Here is a 14306-nt window from a genome sequence, read left to right on the forward strand (position 1 = left end):
CCGTCCTCGTTGGTCAGTGCAAGCAAATAGTAGAGAGCTTTCTGCTTCTTGTTGGCTGCTGTTTTGGTTGGTAAGGAGCACTGTTAACACTGAATATTATTTGAGATATGTACGTCATCATCCACAGCATTGGCGATCTTTTTGTCGTGCTGAGTTTCTTCATTAGAATTTGTTACGGCATTTGATGTAAATAGAATTTGACCTTTAAAACCAACAAATATTGTAGCAAAAATTAAAATTTTTTTTTAATGTTTGTTTATTTTGAGGGAGAGCATGAGTGGGGGGGAGAGGGAGAGAGGGAGAGGGAGAGGGAGAGGGAGAGGGAGAGGGAGAGGGAGAGAGAGAGAGAGAGAGAGAGAGAATTCCAAGGAGTCTCCACACTGCCAGAGCAGAGCCTGACATGGGGCTCAAATGCACAAACTATGAGATCATGACCTGAGTTGAAGCTTAACTGACTGAGTCACCCAGGCACTCCTGTAGTATGTTATTTTTTATCAGTAGTTTTCTTTTATGTCTACAGTTTTTGTGTCCCAACTCACATTAATAATATTATTAATAGGCACCCTTGTGAATGTAAAAATTTCAGGATTCTTAAGGACTTTTAAAAAGCATCAAGTGTCATAATTTCATGCCTCATTTGGTAAGCATTGCATTTTATAATTGAAAGAGGTTAGGCCTTTGGGACTGGAAGAATTCAAGTGACGTTCTCTCATCCAATGAATAGTGGACTAGAACTTTATTCTCTTGTTTCCAGTAGCATTTGGCTGAGACATGAAGAGTATTTCCAATAATTTTATTCAGAATCCCCTACCAACGTGGATTCTTATGAAAATTCCCCAAAATATAGGAACAAATTAGACATATTTTTTATTCTAATAGATTAAAAAACTGAATAATCAAAACAAAACAAAAACACCTCAGTCTGATTGTTCTGTTTGTCTTTTAGTAATGATGGGGTTTAGACCAGTGTTTTCCACAAATACAGTACATCCTCATTCAATAATTGACATTTTTCTCTTGATTCATGTTGGTTAAACCCATTAATGCAAAGTTAAAATTTACAAATATAATGACATTCCAGTAATGTTGGATAAAGATTCTTTTTGCAATTTTCCAGAACTTTTCTAATACCCATTTTGTGTACAGACAAAAACCTTAATTGTAATAGTGCCATGCACCTATTTTATTAGGAAGCTCAGAAAAGTATAATTAAGTTTCATCTACTTTAAGGGAAGAAACTGTATGGGTGAAATAACATTTATTATCAAAATTATCATTGGTCGACTGGCAGAATTTTACTGTATGTTACAATTAGCCATCATCATTTTCAATGAAGTTCTGTATGAAACACTTCCTATTTAATACCTTTGCTCTTGAACAACACCAGTAATTTGTTTTCCCTTGGGGCATACAGCTGTCTCCAGCCTACTCAGAGCCATGTCAGGGCATAAAATCATCTTGACAGAAAGCTTTAAATTATAAATAGTCCCATAATGACATTCAGCTTGGGCGGTACATTTATAAAAGAAGTTATTAAAGAAAATGTCATTCCAACCCATTACTATAACTGGAATCCTTCACATTTCTGCAGTCATCTTTTGATGCTCAGATAATATTTGCATACGCAAGCATTTTAAACAGGGCTGTCGAATTTACAAGCATAAAGACATACTAAGGATATTGGATAAATGGCTTCCTAAAATGTTCTGAAACTTTTCTATCACAAATACATCTTCATATATGCCTTCTCCCTGTGAAGACTCTGGAGGGACTGGAGTATTAAGACTCCAAGATCTTGATGTTATTCAAAAGCCGTAGCACTGGAAATACTTCCTATATGATAAAAGAAAAGAATCAGAGGTTGATTTATCTCATTGTTACCTTATAAGCAACTTCAGAATGTTGGATATTGAATAGAATTCTGTGAGCACTTTTTTCCTAGAGTAAATGCTGATTATAAATTATTTGGTGTTAGTGTTCTGAGTTTTAAATACCCAATTAATTCTAGCATCTTACTGGCACATTTAAATTCTGTGAGAATCTACTTTTAACCCAAGGTGTATTTTTTCTGTGAACAACAGTATACTTTCCTAGAAAAGCTTACCTTTTATTTATTTATTTATTTTTAATTTTTAACGTTTATTTTTGAGAGAGAGCGAGAGCATGCACCAGTATGAGAGACCGAGGGGCAGAGAGAGGAGGAGACACAGAATCTGAAGCAGGCTCCAGGCTCTGAGCTATCAGCAGAGAGCCCGATGTGAGGCTCGAACTCATAGAGTGCAAGATCATGACCTGAGCCAAAGTCAGAGACTTAACTGACTGAGCCACCCAGGCGCCCCAAAGCTTACCTTTTAAATGCCTGTAGTTCTCTACATCATCTATTTTATACTGTTGTGTACCAGGTTACTGAAGCACCTGAAAGCGGGGCTAAGAGACTGAATTGAAAAAGCAGTGGATGGTGACATTTGTAAATAAAAGTCCATGTTGCTGAGCTTACTTACCACGCTTTAGTCTGTGTTATGACTGAATTATTTAACCATAGATTATTGCTGGCATTGGAGAGAGATGCCAATGTTAGATTAACAGGAACATTTAATCTCTGTGGATGTGTGTATATATATGTGTGTGTATAGGCGTTTGTACGCATTCATTTAAAGCCCTATCCCCCTACTCAACATTGTAAACAGTGTTGCATGGTGTTGCCTAGTGGGCCCCCAAAATCCGCCAAACTGCTGATTCCCACTTCAGTCTTCTAATTCAAGTTTTTAATCACATTTTCTTCTTTGATTCCAAATCCTTTTCAATAGAGACATTTTCTTACCAGGCTTCTGCCAGTTTAGCAACATTTATTCCTCTTTTAGGCATGTCTTGAAAACAGCATAATAGGTTTATTCTTTCCGTTCTCAATTTCTGTCTCTTAAAAGTGATTTCTGTCAAAGGCTCAGTGTTCTGAGTTGTTCCCTATGCTACCTAATGACTTTAGCCACTTAGCTTTGAAACTGCCGGGTGAAAAATAAAGTTGTACTGGCAGATGTAGGTCAATTCGTTTGATTTCTCATTTTCTTCATTCCCCCATAACATGACCCAGGGATGATGAGAAAGTATAATATTTTTAGCTTTCTTTTGAAAAGCTTTATATTCTGAGTGAATTTAAGCCACACTGATTTCTGTTATTTTAGGAGAATCCAGCTGTTTATTTTAGATTAGTCTCTAGCTTTATGAAATAACCTTTTGTGTTGATGTTTAGCAGGAGAGGAACACATATCAGTCAATTTGATTTATTTGGCATATATTATTAGCCTCTGTCATGTGTCAGCCACTGTGCTTACCACTGAGGATAGCTGTAATGAAAGATATTTTCAGAGGAGCTCATAACCTAGTAAAGAAGATATACTCAGACCTTTGTTCGTTGGCGAATTAAATTGCTAAGTAAATTATTTTAGGCCCCTGCAACAGACTTTTAATGATCTTGTGGTTAATACATTTCTGGACTTAGGGTTGGAAGGTTTTCATTTCATTTATTTCTGTTGACTTTTCCTCTTCCATCGTAGTTCTAATGTGATCTGGAGCAAGTCACGCAATATGTTTATAATGTCAGTAATATCTGTTTATAAAGCATTTTGAGATCTTTGGGGAGAAAGTGCTGGGTCAATAGAAATGTTATCCTTTCAGGGGCGCCTGGGTGGCGCAGTCGGTTAAGCGTCCGACTTCAGCCAGGTCACGATCTCACGGTCCGTGAGTTCGAGCCCCGCGTCAGGCTCTGGGCTGATGGCTCAGAGCCTGGAACCTGTTTCCGATTCTGTGTCTCCCTCTCTCTCTGTCCCTCCCCCGTTCATGCTCTGTCTCTCTCTGTCCCGAAAATAAATAAACGTTGAAAAAAAAAAAAAAAAAAAAAAAAGAAATGTTATCCTTTCAGCAAACATGCACTGGATATCAGTGATGGAAGCATTGTGTATTGGGCTCCATGAGCAACTCAGAGATAAATGAGACGATTGTCTTGGTCTAGGAGCTGACAGTGCAACGTATAGAGTGGTAATGGGGTGTGGAGGAAATTTGTGGAGGAGGGGGTGATACGACGTTTCTTTAGTGCTTTCATGTAAAAGCAAATGCATGTTTAAATGAGCATTTTATGGTAATTATATTCTCTCATATAAATCTTTTTCCATCTGTTCGTATGATTTGTAATTAGATATTTTCCATAAGCTTAGTGGGCATTCTAGACTCAAAAATTGTTCATTTCTTATTAACCTAGTTAAATTGTTTTCTTTACCTTTACTTCTTTTTGACTAGTATTGCTGGAGTACTTCACCATTATTACTAAAAGACATCTTTTGGGGTGCCTTGGTGGCTCAGTCGGTTAAGTGTCCAGCTCTTGATTTTGGCTTGAGTCATGATCTCATGGTTGTGAGATTGAGCCCCATGTTGGCTCTGTGCTGGGCATGGGGCCTGTTTGGAATTCTTTCTCTTCTTCTGACCCTCCCCCATATTTGTGCTTGTGTGTGCACATGAGCACTCTCTCTCAGGGGGAAAAAAAAAGACATCTTTTGAATATCAACTATATGTGTCAGGGTTTTCAACTTTGAATAATATGCCACGCCATTTCATGGTGAAGAGAAGTTCTTAACAATCCCCTACCACCAGTGTTGACTATAAATATATTTTAATGTTACCTAAATATATGGTGATATAAAATTAAATATAAACTCTGTATACTTTTTGTTCTCATGATCATAATATAATGGAAGCAATAAAAATATACATTTATGTATTAATACCAAAATAGTATGGTATTAATTTAATGCTATGGGTTAGGTTATTTTCCTGAGAGTAAATTGCTGTTCACAGTATGAATGTGATCCTGATAGCTATGATATAGTGTTTTTGTTTTGTTTTGTTTTGTTTTTGTTTTGTTTTGAGCTTGGCATAATTATGTGGCCATGTGCTTTCAGATGACTTCGTTTTCTCAGCATACTTTCCAACCCACTTGGAGAACTTATTTGTATGGTGTGATGTTGGGTCATGTGACCTTCACTTGGTGCATTATTTACGTATTAAGCCTCTTTATGTGCTATTTTCTTAGCTTGCAACAAATTAAGAACTGGTTGACTCCAACACAATGGTTAATGCTTCAATAAATGTTGGCACCAATATTGCATAATAATACTTTGTTATGAGATAGCAGTCAGATTATCAGAATCTACTTTTTTGTTTTTGAGAGAGAGGGAGAGAACACGCATGCATCCATGAGTGGGGGAGGGGCAGAGAGAGAGGGAGACAGAAGATCTGAAGCAGGCTCTGTGCTGACAGCAGAGAGCCAGATGTGGGGCTTGAACTCATAAACCATGAGGTCAGGACCTGAGCCGAAGTCAGATGCTCAACTGACTGAGCCACCTAGGCAGCTCCAGAATCTAGTTCTAGCAAAGTTTTTAGATTTTTATAGAAATAAAATTGAAAATTTAAAAATATTAAGAGTATTCATGGACCACTAAGGATATTTTCTCAAAGGTTCCTTGGACTCCAGTTTGAGAAATATTACACAATGTAGAGTATATACAGACACACAGACACTGTATATATGTGGCATAAACAAGTAGAAATTCAACAACTGTTATAAAATTAATCGTGCAGGCACTACATGGGTATAAATTACTACAGTGCTAAATATAATGATCAAATTAACTACTGAATGATTTTATTTTGGAGGTATAGTCTAAGAACTTAATACAACTATGTGAAATTAAATTCCTTTTCTGTTTTTGAGTGCTTGTATTCCTTTTTCAATAAAAAAAATTAGGAAAAACAAGATTTTGCACAAATTAAGAATAAAGCAAGGCATTGTAGATAATTTATCTAAAGGACAATACCAGTTATTCATTTTAAGAAAAGGCAATGTAACTGTAATGGGCTCAGGATCAAAATAGTAGTGGTTATCACTAGTCATCTTCTTTACTAGGTAAGGCAGGCACAGAAGAGATTGTGGTTTTGTAAGCATCCTGTTTCTGCAGAGGTAGCAAACTCTGCAGTGTATGTAACAGGAGGCTTTCCATATCAACAATACTACAGGTCTCCCTTTCTATGTCTAAGGGAAATAAGGCCCATTTTCCCACAGAGCCCAGTCTGAGCTTCTCAAGCTGTCTTTACTAGCTCATAGGATAAACCACAGCCAGTTTAAAAATAAGCCAGTTGTTTAAAAAAAAAAAAAGCCAGTTGTTTTTAGTGGGGAAATATATTGAAAAAGAGATGGATGAAGAGTACAAAGAAGGCAGAGGAGGTGTGGAGAAACATACATAGGGGTCTGTTCCCAGTCCGTTCTCTTCGGTGTATAAAGACTGGAGAAATGTGCTATGTTAGCACTATTTGTTACTACATTTGTTACCTGAATCTTAGTCATTAGTTATTACAAAGGAGCAAGGAAAACTGCGGAAGTAAGCACCTAACCTTGATTTTATAATGCAAAGCATGTAAATCTAAAATTTTAATTTCTTTATCTGGCTGTTTCTGGGAAAACAATCAATTTATGTTACTTCCTGGTTTAAATCCTTCAAAGACTTTGCCATTGCTTATAGGACATTCATGAATTTTCTCCTGATAATCTTATTATATCCTTTCATTGCACTTTACATCCCAGTGATGTTGACCTATTTTAGTTCGTTCTCTACTAGACTGTGACTTCTATGAGAAAAACTTCCCCAAACTTCACACAATATGTAGCATGCAGTAGCCCTTCAGTAAAATTGTAATTTAATTGAACTCTAATTGGATGAATTCTGGGCAAAGCACTTTGGCAGTGAGTAGATCTTTTTGACCTTCAGTGTATTCTAGAGCAGGAGAGTGAAGATCAGAGATAAGAAGTATGTTAAAAGACCAGAAAATCCAGATTTTGCATGAACTCTGAATAGTTGAGTTCAGTCAACATGCATTTATTGAGTAACCAACATTTCCTGCTACTGATGGAGTTTGATAACTTGTATAATTATCAGAGCCACATTATTGAATATGTATAGAATGGTGAGGGATATGAGGAATATTAAAAAATATTTAAAGTGTTAGGCTGAAGTTTTTGTTTTTTTTTGTTTTTTAATTTGGACTTTAGAGACAACTTGTAAAGATAAGAGCATGAGTATTTCAAGTTTTCTTTTGAAAACTGAGTCATAGATGTTGCATTTCAAGCCAAGTAAAGGTTTGATTATTTTACACTTCATGGCTTTTTAAAATTCTAGTTGCTATAACAACTTTGATATTTCTTTATTATTTTTAGCACTTCAGTTGCCATAACAATAAGATATCTTTAAAAAATAGCAATTTTCTTTTATAAGGGAAAAATCTCTTTCAATTAAAAATGATTTTGAATCCACATTTCTTTCCTATAATGTGAACCTGTTATTTAAAATGTAACTGTACTATTTTGTTTTCTTATAATTTTGACAGACTTTTGCAGGAGATGTTTTAAGGTTCAACTTTCCCCTCCGTGTTTTTATTACTGTGCAAAAATTAAAGGGAGGTGGCTATGTTGAACCTTTCCTGTGACATACTATTAATATTTGATGGGATTGCATTGATATGAAAATCTTATTTTAATTTCCAGATTTGTTTCATAAAGAGAAGAACATGGAAGATGTAAGAAAGCTGGGAATTTCCTTTTCTCTTGTGTTATTTTTAAGTGTATTTATCATGTCTGTTGCTATACTAAAACAGCTACCACTTTACTTATTTAGAAATAACTGACAGCTCAGGCCTGAGCTATGGCATTTTATTCATAGAATAGTACTTCTGCTTACTCTTTGAGAAAAAATTCTCATAAGCTTTATTTCTGATAGTTAAACCTTTAGAAAATTAAGGGTAGCAAATTAGAAGAGGAAAGAGGAGTATGCTATATTTGCTATGCAAATAGATTCGGAAAATGTGGAAGCTCCATTCTTTTCTAGGTGTCTGGTTACTTGTAGAAATCAAACAAGTCTGTCTGTCTGCTTCTCTGTAAACATAAAACCTATGTATCTATATCTGTGTATATACATGTATGCGGAATCTAGTAGCTACAAAGGTGTGATGGTGATGATAAGGCAATTTTAAGACTATTCTCATCAATGTTAAGAATGATGATCCCAGCCTACCAGGCAAAATTTAATTATGTTCAGAATTCTGAGTTTAAGAAGGCAGAGGAGATGTATATGAGGCATCTTATAAAGATTTAAATGTAAAATTTGATGGAGTGAAACAAAATTCTAAAAATTTAAAAAGAGAAAGACCCGCATTATCTGGAAATTGCAGCATCCACGTAATTGAGGTTTTTATGGACTAAACTTTGGTGATTTTTACATTATGGTGTTGTAATCATATAAATTTCCTAAGATGCATGGTCATGTTCAGATAATGCATTTATATTAAAAATGTACTTTTTAAAGGGAATTGTTGAGGGAGATGGCAATTCAGTAGAAAGTGGAAGTGTTATTAATTTCCTATTCTCAGGTTATTTGTGGGTATAGTTTCTTAAGGAGAAATGATTAAACAGAAAGTCTGTTGATAGTGAAGAATATGCTTACCTTTACTATCTGAGCTTTGAATGAGCTGCTGTGTGCTTTTTTATGGTTTATCTTTAAATTTCTAGTTTTCATAACCAACTTTAAGGGGTAGGTGTTAGCTCCATTTTACAGATGGAAGCTGAGACACGTGGGAAGAATGACATACCCACGGCGTCATAGTTAATGAGTGCTGCAGCCAGCTTGCCACCCCACGTCTGGCGCATTCTAAAGCCTATACTGTCTTCTTTAAGTCATAATCTTTCCTAGTCTTCAAGTATGATAAATGTTTACTAAAGATAATAGCCCAAGCTAAGGAAAATGAAAAGAAAGATCATACTGTGCATGGTTTTACTTGCTTACTTACTTATTTTTACTCTGCATACTATTTTTGACTGATTAATTTGGTTTTAATTACATCTTTTATTTGAGGGTTCCCCCTACTAAGAATTAAACATACATGTAGAGGCGCCTGAGTGGCTCAGTCAATTAAGTGTCCTACTTCAGCTCAGGTCATGATCTCGCGGTTTGTGGGTTTGAGCCCCGTGTCCAGCTCTGAGCTGACAGCTTGGAGCCTGGAACCTGCTTCCGGTTCTGTGTCTCCCTTTCTCTCTGCCCCTCCCCCACTTGTGTGTGCATGTTCTCTCTCTCTCTGTCTCAAAAAAAATAAACATTAAGAAAAAATAAGTGTACATATATATTAGTATTTTCTTTCTTCCTTTTCCTTTGTGACTGGTTACAGATAATGAAATTTCTCAAAGTTTTTGCTTTCTTGGCCAGTTGTCTTAGATCCCGCCTAGCTGGGGCAGTCCCAGAGTGTTGTATAACTGGCATTTAATACGAAGCCTTTTCTCACTCAGTGTCTCACTTGCATCTGGGCTGTTGTGTCTGTGAGTACAAACACTGAACCATGAGTCAGGTATCCTGATTGAGAGAGTGTGAAAGTAGGCACAGGATAGATTTACTTATTCTATCTGTTCTTTTAGACATTTCGGTAGCTCTCTTTCTTGCTTTGGAGGATTCTGGTATTTTTCACTCAAGTAGTTTAGGGATCTAATTTGGTGGTTTTACATTTAAGAAATGGAATGCTTGAAACATGTAAGTGCAATCATAGCTTTATCCTTCTTTTTGGCCATAAGTTACATGTATGTGAAATAACAGATCTTAAATGTCACATTTTGATGAGTTTTGATATGTATAAATGCATGTTACCCATGGCTATCGAGATACACCATGTTTCCAATCATCTCTAAAAGTTTCCTTATACTTCTTGTTGGTCAACACACATCCACATCCACACCTGATTTCTTTCATCAAAAATTAGTTCCAAGTATTCAGAACTTCACTGTATGGACATATTACAGTTTGTTTATTGGTTTCTATGTTGATGGATATATGGGTTGTTTTCAGTTTTGGGCTATTAAAATTAAAGTTGTGGGGCACCTGGGTGGCTCAGTCGGTTAAGCGTCTGACTCCAGCTCAGATCATGATCTCGCTGTTCACAGTCTGAGCCCCATGTTGGGCTCTGTGCTGACAGCCCAGAGCCTGGAGCCTGCTTCGGATTCTGTCTCCCTCTCTCTCTGTCCCTATCCTGCTCATGCTCTGTCTCTCAAAAATATATAAACATTAAAAAAAGTTAAAAAAAAGACATTCATTATAAAAATAGAACTGCCCTAGGACCCAGCAATCGCATTACTGAGTATTTATCTAAAGTATACAAAAACACTAATTTGAAGAGATATGTGCACCTCTATATATGTAGCAGCATTATTTACAGTAGCCAAATTATGGAAGCAGCCCAAGTGGCCATCAAGTGATTAATGGATAAAGAAGAGGTGGTGTGTGTACACACACACACACACACACACACACACACACACACAGGAATACTATTCATCCATAAAAAATAATGAAGTCTTGCTATTTGCAGTGTCATGTATGGAGCTTAGAGAGTATAATGCTAAGCAAAATAACTCAGTTGGAGAAAGACACATACCATATTTCACCCATATGTGGAATTTAAGAAACAAAACAAGCAAAGGGACAAGAGAGAGAGAGAGAAGTGCCAAGAAACAGACTTTTTTTAAATATGAAATTTATTGTCAAATTGGTTTCCATACAACACCCAGTGCTCATCCCAACAGGTGTCCTCCTCAATACCCATCACCCACCCTCCCCTCCCTCTCACCCCCCATCAACCCTCAGTTTGTTCTCAGTTTTTAAGAGTCTCTTATGCTTTGGCTCTCTCCCACTCTAACCTCTTTTTTTTTTCTTCCCCTCCCCCATGGACTTCTGTTAAGTTTCTCCGGATCCACATAAGAGTGAAACCATATGGTATCTGTCTTTCTCTGTATGGCTTATTTCACTTAGCATCACACTCTCCAGTTCCATCCATGTTGCTACAAAGGGCCATATTTCATTCTTTCTCATTGCCACGTAGTACTCCATTGTGTATATAAACCACAATTTCTTTATCCATTCATCAGTTGATGGACATTTAGACTTTTAACTATAGGGAACAAATTGGTGGGTGATAGGGGAAATAGGTGATGGGGATTAAGGAGTGCACTTGCTGTGATGATCACTGGGGGCTGTATGGAAGTATTGAATCACTATGTTGTACACCTGAGACTAATATAACACTGTAAAAAAAAAAGTAAAAAGTTGGGCCATTTTACACTAATACTTAAAATTTATAAGAGTTTGACTTATGCATTCTTACCGATATTTAGTATTTGCAGTGTTTTTTTATTTATTTATTTATTTATTTATTTATTTTTGGGACAGAGAGAGACAGAGCATGAACGGGGGAGGGGCAGAGAGAGAGGGAGACACAGAATTGGAAACAGGCTCCAGGCTCCGAGCTGTCAGCACAGAGCCCGACGCGGGGCTCGAACTCACGGACCGCGAGATCGTGACCTGGCTGAAGTCGGACGCTTAACCGACTGCGCCACCCAGGCGCCCCGTATTTGCAGTGTTTTAATTTTAGTCATTCTGGTGAGTATGTAGTGATATCTCACTGTGATTTTACTTTGCCTTTTCTTGATGACTATTGATGCTGAATACTGATGGCCATTTCTTCCTTTGTGAAGTACCTATGACGGCATTTCCCCATTTTTAATTGGGTTATTTGTATTTTTACTAACAAAGTGTAGGAGTCCTCTTATATATTTTGGATACAGACTTTTTGTTAGATATATGTTTTGCTAGTGTTTTCTACTAGTCTTTTGACTTACTGATTTTTTTAATGCTATCTTTTGAAAAGCAGAATTTTGTTTTTAGTATAATTCATTACATTTTACCTTTATAGTTATTTTCTGCATTTTAAGAAACCTTTGTCTACTTAAATGTCATGAAGATATTCTCCTTCTAGGATGTTTCCTTCTAGAAACTATATATTTATAGTTTTAATATTTATGTTTAGATCTGATTATCTCAAATATATTTTTGTGCGTGGTATGAGGAAGGAGTCTAAGTTCATTTTTCTCATTATCCAAATTTTTCTAGTAACATTTACTGAAAAGATATTCTTTTCCTCTTGACTTGTTTTAAAGTCTGTTAAGATTCAGTTGGTAAGTGTGAGTTTATTTTTGGACTGTATTCTTTTTAGTGATTTATTTGTTTATCCTTGTGCCAGTCTTCCAACTTTTAAAAGATCCTTTCACAAGATTGTTTTAGCTACCCTACGTCCTTTTTTATTTACATAAAAATTGTAGAATCACTTAGAATCAACAAATAGCAATATATCCATAGATTAATTTGAGAAAAGCTAACATTCTTATTAATAGTGTTGAGTCTTCTAATCCATAAAGGTAGTATATCTCTCCATTTACTTATGACCTTTTAATTTGGTAGTTTTCAGGGTAGAGGTCTTACACATCTTTTGTTTTAAATTTATCCATATTTTCTGTTTTTGGGGGCTGTTGTAAATGGTTTGTTGTTTTAAAATTTCATTTACTGTAGTTTGTTGCAAGTATCCAGAAATTCAATGATTTTTGTATATTGCCCTTGTATTTGGACAAGATTTACTCATTAGTTCTAATAGTCTTTGGGGTAGATTTTTGAAGTGTTTCTTATGTGTGTAGTTATGTCTTCTTGTATGGCTTAGCTATTTTTTTTTTTTCTTGCCTGTTACTGACAGGGACCTCCAGTATAAAGTGAATGGAAGTGGTGAGAGCAGACATCTTTGCCTTTTTTTCTATCTTAAGAAGAAAGCTTTTACTCCTTCACCATTAAATATCACTCTAGCTATAGGATTTATCAGATTGAGGAAGTTTTCTTCTGTAATGCACTCACTTAATAGCTGTGAAATATTTGTGATTGTTAATAACTTGTCTCCTAATGAAATAAAGCTAATAATATAAACTCTCTTTCTATCCTTGAGAGATCACTAAATCAGTGGATTGTAACATATGCTACTGTTTTTTTTTTTTTTTTTTTTTTTTTTTTACATTTAGACCAAATTGCTTTGATAGAACATTTAACACATATTGGTACTGCATTTTGCAGCATTTGCTAGATAGGATTTTTCAAAGCACTAGTTAAATATTCATATTGAATTGGGTTTAGGGAGAAGTATAGATAAATAATATTGCCCTTAATTTGAATTTATTAGGCTAATTCTTCTTCTGAAATTTGGTTATATGTTTTATAGCTTTCTTGTGAAGCTTGTATGTCATTCAAGGGGGATTATAAGGAACTTTGTGTATTCTGAGGTTCACAGAAACTGGTTATTAGTGTTTCTTGTCTTGCAGACTTTTTGAGCTATTTTTATGTTCTTTACATTAAAGCTTATTAAACACGTACTTGTTTAGCTCCAATTTTATGCCCAAAAGTGTAAAGTAGGTACTTAAGATATAATGCGAACAAAACAGGTATTGCTCCCTTCATGGGGCTTGCAGTCTAGTCAGAAAGACAAAATTGAATGAAATAGATCATTATAAATTATGATAGGTATAGAATCTGGTCTAATCTGGGAATTCAAGGAAGGTGTCTGTGAGGAAGTGGTATTTGAATTAAATCTGAAGGTTATTTCTGTGTTAACTAAAAGAAGTGTGATGGCATATAGTAAGCAGCAGGTGCAAATGTCCTGAGGCAGTAGACAACATAGCAAATATATGTAGTACAGGGGGATGGTTAGAATAGGAGGCGGTAGAACCAGGTTAGCTAATCCTAAACAACATAGAAGTAAGATTGAATTGGTATGTGGAGAACAGATTTTATAGGACTTACTGGGACTTTATCCTAAGGGCAGTGTGAAACCACTGAAGTATTTTAAAAGGGGAGTGATATCATCTGGCTTGCATTTTTTAAAGAATATTCTGTCTGTGCATAATGGATTAAAGAGAGGCCACAGGCAGCTCATGAGGACTGCACTGGAAGCCACTACATGCACTCCCACACAAGACGATGCGAGCTTGCTTAGGGTAGTGACAGCCAAGATAGGGAAGAGTTAATGGATGGGAGGAGTACTTGAAGAAACAGATAAATTCTGAATGCATACACCTTTTTTGTACCTTTAAAATTGTTAAAAAAAAAAAAACAACAAAACCCTTTTCTGTACATGTTTACTTTTTACAATATTGTTTGTATAGTTCTCCTTGATAATCATCACCTTCTTTTTATCTTACTTACCATTGATGCTGATGTCTCTCTCTTACTCTGCTATTTAGGTCCTATTGAGTAGTTGCCTGAAATGCTTAGATGTTTAATAATGAACTATTGATTCATATAAAAGAATATATAAAACAATTTAAGGTATAAGTAAAAAAAAGCAAATACCTGTGATGT

The 14306-nt window shown here is 35.7% G+C and overlaps 1 protein-coding gene across 6 annotated transcripts in view; it reads left to right on the plus strand.

The window, feature by feature from the left end:
- RABGAP1L (RAB GTPase activating protein 1 like) overlaps positions 1–14306 on the plus strand; it is a 758910-nt gene that overhangs the window by 251782 nt on the left and 492822 nt on the right. The window lies entirely within an intron of this gene.

This window comes from Neofelis nebulosa, chromosome 15 (genome assembly GCF_028018385.1).
Source record: "Neofelis nebulosa isolate mNeoNeb1 chromosome 15, mNeoNeb1.pri, whole genome shotgun sequence".
Classification (NCBI taxonomy): Eukaryota; Metazoa; Chordata; class Mammalia; order Carnivora; family Felidae; genus Neofelis; species Neofelis nebulosa.